Source organism: Pholcus phalangioides, unplaced genomic scaffold (assembly GCF_987345545.1).
Source record: "Pholcus phalangioides strain wild (caught in Gottingen) unplaced genomic scaffold, Ppha-v1.0 ptg000017l_1, whole genome shotgun sequence".
In the NCBI taxonomy this organism is placed as follows: domain Eukaryota; kingdom Metazoa; phylum Arthropoda; class Arachnida; order Araneae; family Pholcidae; genus Pholcus; species Pholcus phalangioides.
The window spans coordinates 5808049-5814048 of NW_028301610.1; positions in this window are offsets into that span (position 1 = coordinate 5808049).

The following is a 6000-nucleotide window of genomic DNA, read 5'->3' on the forward strand; positions in this document are numbered from 1 at the left end:
GGTGGGTCTCTAGCCCCGACAGCACTTCCACTATGGTTCCTTGCATTTGTAGTCTAATGTTACTCCTCTCGATACAACGATATCCTTTATTATTACGATAATCCCCTGTACCCAGAGGCGGATTTAACGGTGAGCGCACCGGGCGTGTGCCCTGGGCTCCGACTTTCGGAGGGCCTTGAAAAACCCATGTACTTTATTCAATTTAAGGGGCACAATACTCTCTTCAGCGCCAGGGGCCTCAACCGACCTTAATCCGCTGCTGCCTGTACACAACAGTGGTTTTTTTAGATTTTTGAACCACGAGATACAAAGATATATTTTTTATATTTCACTCGCAAAATATACTCTTCCGTATATTTTTAAACTTATCGTGCGTTTTAATCCTTCGATAACGTCTAATGATATCGGTATTCGTCATCTCCTAATCACCGAAAGAGCACCGGTGCAGCTACTTTTGAGGGATGCATCCACCAAAGTGTATTGCAATAAACAGCTATACAGTGTGTACTGGACAATATACACACATCTGAATGAATTTTGTTTATCAACTAATCAGTTGAAATTTTTCGCGATGAGTGATTGTTCAATTTTCGTGTTGCGACTCAAAAACGCATATTTTGGTGGTCCTAACAACGCCGATTCAGAAAAGATGCCAAAAGCAGCATAAATTTGACGACACGCGATGACAACGTTGCCTCTCGATACCACGATAATAGCTCTACAACGATATTTTTTCTCGCTCCGCAGCTTAATCTAGGTTTCACTGTATATCTAAAGAATTTTTAACTCGCAATTACACTCACATTCTTGACAGTATACAAATTTCCAATTTTGCGCACACTGTATTTTTTTTTAACTAGCAGGAACAAGAAATATTGCATAACACTTGCATATTTATGCGTTTCAATATCACAAAAATATTGTAAGTTTTTGTTTTACCCGTTATATGCGTTACTGCGAAAAAAAGAAGTGCTGCCAATTCACGAAGTGACTTACTTACTAACCGGAACGGCGACCCGGTCCATATTCCGAAGTGACTGGCCAAAACACTCGGGCAATTCGCGTTTCATATTCCACTTTGGCTCGTCTAACACCCCGTTTCGTTTGGCAGAACAGATTACATTAACCCTGTATATCAAGAAACAACAACGAGTTGTTTTCTCATCTGCTCATTGCCCCCCCCCCCCCCAGAACATATACAACCACCACGCAAGGGTTCCGTTGATGTTGATTCAACGACTCAATCAAGTGACGGCTCACAGCCTACCCAAAGTCAACCCGGAAAAAGAATTTACAAGAATTTTCGATAGACTTGAGAACTGAAGGGAGAATGCACTACAATATGGAATGCACCACTATTTGCAGCACGCCGCAATAAGCAATACACCCTAATATGCAATAAGCACTCAATAAAATAAGCAATACAGCACGCGATGCACTACAATACGCAATGCATTACAATCAGTAATGCACCCACCATTTGTAGTGCACCATAATAAGCAATACAGTATAATATGCAATCCACCAGAATACGCAAACGCGAAGTATCGCATCAAGCAAAGCAGAATAATACGCAATAAGAACTGCATTACAATAAGCAATACAGCACGTTATGCACTCCAGTACGTAATGCACTACAGTACGTAATGCATAACAGTACAAATCAACAACCAGCAAAATCAGCAATGCACTGCAATCAGCGAAACATCGCAATAAGCAATTTACCACAATACGCAATACAGACTGCATCGGACTGCATTATAATAAGCAATACAGCATGCGATGCACTAAAATCAGCATTATATTGGCAGTGCACCACAATAAGCAATACAGCACAATAGCAATAACCACTGCATTAGATTAAGCAATACAGCGCAATAGCAATAACCACTGCATTAGATTAAGCAATACAGCACAATAGCAATAACCACTGCATTAGATTAAGCAATACAGCACAATAGCAATAATCACTGCATTAGATTAAGCAATACACAATAAGCAATACAGCACAATACGTAATATATTACAATAAGCAATACAGCACAATACGCAATGTATTACAATAAGAAATACAGCACAATACACAATGTACCACAATACGGAATAGGCACTGCATTATAATAAGCAATACAGCATGCAATGCACTACAATACGTGATGCATAACAATACGCAATACACCACAATCAGCAATGCCCCATATTGCAGTGCACCACAATACGCAATGCAACACAATCAGCGATGCCCCACAATACGTAATGTACAATACAATGCGCATACTGCATTGATGCATAAGAATACGCAATACACACCATAATAAGCAATACACTATAATCAGCAATGCACTATAATCAGCGATGCACGACTGTTTGCAGTACACCACAATAAGCAATGCAGCCCAATACGCAATGCGCCACAATTAGCAATACAGCCTAATACGCAATAAGCACTGCATTGCAATGAGAAATACAGTACGCGATACACTATAATGCATAACAATTAGCAACGCACCACAGGACATATAACTATATGTAATACAGTACAATACGCGATGCATCACATAAGCAAAGCACCATAATAAGCAATGCATTAGAATAAGCAATACAGCACGCGATGCATTACAATACGCAATGTACCACTATTTACAGTGCCCCGCAATACAGCATAAAACGTAATGCGCCACAATACGCGATGTATCGCAATAAGCGAAGAACCATAATATACGCAAAAAGTATTGTATTACGGTAAGCAATATATCACGCGATGCGCTGCAATGCGCAATGCACCACAATAAGGAATACAGCATAATACACAATGCTATACTATCGGCGATTCGGTGCAATAAGCAATGCACCATTTTAAGTAATGCAGCACAATAAGTAGTGCAGCCTTATATTAAGGGCACCACAAAAAACAATGCACCACTATATCAGGGCACCACATTAAGCAATAGAGCACAATACTTAATGCACCTCCATCGGCAATACAGCACAATAACAAATACACCACCACCGTAGGCAATATAGCACATTGAGCAATGCACCACAATATGCAGTGCACCACAATACGCAATGAACCACAATACACCATAAGCACTGCATTAGAATAAGTAATACGTGATTCACTAAAATACGTAATGCATAACAATGCGCAATTGGCCAATATTTACAGTGCACCACAATAAGCAATGCAGCACAATACCCCATGCGCCGCAATACCGCATAATATACGATGCATCGCACTAAACAAAGCACCATAATACGCAATGAGTCACAATAATCCATAAGCACTGCATTACAATAAGCAATGCAGCACTCAGTGCACTACAACACCTAAAGCATCACAATCAGTAATGTAGTAATGTGTGTAATCAGTAATATTATGCACCACAAATAAGCAATGCAGCATAGTATGCGATGCATCGCAATAAGCAAAGCACTATAAAAAGCACGCAATACACCACAATACGCATTAAACGCGGCATTACAATGCGATGCACTACAATATGCAATGCACCGCAATCAGTAATGCACCATTATTTTTGCAGTGCCACAATAAGCAATGTAGCACAATGCGCAATGAGAAGCAAGTATTCATCCTCGACTAAAAATGAAACCTGTCAATTTCCCCATAAAGAGATCTGTCCAATGCCCCACCCTGGGTACCCGGACCCTGTGTGTTGGGAGAACTCTGTTGGTGTATACATACCTCTGGGTACATGCACAAAACTTGATCCCTACTGGTCAAGCGGTTCCCGATGTCCTCAGGAGTTAAATGAAAACTTGACCCAAAATCGTAACCGACTTCCGTAACACAAAAACGTAACAGATTTCCGTCACTCAATTCTGTAACATAAAATCGTCACTCAATTCTGTAACATAAAATCGTCACTAATTTCGGTTGCTTAGGAACAGGCTCTTTTCGAGTTTGTGATTTTATATTATAGAGTAGATATAATTATAAGTACATTGAGAGTACATGTTCTTTGCCCCCCCCCCGGAAAAAGTTGAAATGACGGCCCTGTTTCCGTTACTTTCGGTTGATTATCTGTTGGGCCAGATGTCCCCAGAAGCCGTAATCTTTTCCAAGCGACGACTTTTTTGACGACTTTCATCACGCCTTTCGGAAAGTTCAGGTTTAGTTTTCAGTTTAGTTTAGAACCGAGCTCTGTCGCTTTTGCGATATAAGCTCATTGATTGCGAGATCGTGGGCGTGACGGAGAAAACTCAAACCGGCAACCCGGCCGGGAAAGCACACCCGATTCGGACCAACATCCCGCCAACCCCCAAATCCCCGGGCACAACACCGCTCGACAAAATCAGGACAGCACCGCGAGTGCGATTCCCCCTCCGTCCCGACACCCGTAACAAGGCCCCGGCGGCGCGGCCCACAGCACCCCAACACGCCCCGCGAAGGGAGACCCCCCCGAGAACTTCTATTGTGGATATGAGAGAACAATTTGTTACAGGACGGGAACATCGCTTCTCACCAAGGGAAACATGGAACGCCTCGCGACAAGGGCATCAATAGGCGCGTTATTCTTGACTATGGATGAAGTTATTTGATTTGTCGACATTCAATCTTGTTCTTGTTATTTCCTGCACCTCCGAACGGTCTGGTCTCTTGTCCTTCTTTTCACTTGAGGAGCCACATGCGGGTGCGACAGTCAAAGCTGCAATTTGCCAAAAGTCATGTGCAGAGAAATGCACGTGTGCCACATCAAAAAATACTACAGATATATTAAAAAAAACCACGTGCAGACAGTACAAACAATCCAAAATCGTGCGCCGCTTATGCATGTATGACATATAAATTCAAAAGTTGGAACCACAGCACCAAATGTGGGGGGCGTAATTTACATGGGGCGCCGGTGGGCCAATCTGCCTCTTTTCCAATGTGGCCGGCTGGGCTTTCTTTTCCCTTGGGATGTTACATGCGGGTGCGACGGTCAAAGTAACAATTTGCCATGAGAAGGTTCAGGTTCTTGAGACTTCCGTTCGGAATATTTCTTCAGCTCCAGACGTTTTTCAACGAGACATTGCAGACCTTCTACAGGGTATCCCAGCCGTGACGAACCTAACAGACGACACTTTAGTGTGGGAGTAACTCAAGAGGAACACGACAGACGTCTCAGAGAAGTTCTTCGACGGTTTCATTCCGTCATCCTCAACAAGGACGTGTGTCTCCGGTGTCACTGAAGTGAGGTTCTTAGGTCATCTGATACATCACAAAGGAATCCGGCCTGATCCAATGAAAGTAGAACTCATAGAAAATCTTCAACCACCAAAAGATCTACGTGAAACGCAACGTTTCATTGGAATGGTGTAATATTTGGTCAAGTTCATACCGAATTTGAGCGAAATTTTGGCTACGATTTACGCGCTGTTGAAAACCACGAATGACTGTGTGGGACTCCGGGCAAGCTCGATGCTTCCAGGAAATCAAACGCTTGCTTACGTCGGCCCCAGTCCTAGCACGGGTTGATCCTAAGCTATGAATCTATGATCCTAAGCTATGAAGAATGAATGCAAAATTGAAAACTATGTAGTGACCATATGAATCAGTAAAAATGTTTGGCGGAACGTACGCGTTGAGAACACTGTTTCAGAGCATACATTTGAAACGTTTCATAATTGTAACACATTTTATTTTTTCTATTTCCCCCCCCCCCCCTGAAATGAATAATTAATCGAATTCCATTATTCAGGTTCACTTTTCGATTGAGAAATTATTTTATTGCAATCACATTAAGAACGAGGCGTGTGGGAAACACATTTGCACACTTTTGTACTAACAATGGCTGAGACGTTGTTTTGTAGAAGTATTTTATTTCCACGAAAATTGGGAAACGCCAACCCATGAAATGATTTCGACATTGAATTTCTCTTTAAATAGAGAGACAATTTCTTCATAATAACTCGTTATTTTGTTGATTTTAACCGAATCGTGTGTTCTCAGGTAAGAAATCATCGTAAACTATAAGATTCTAATCAATTTCCACC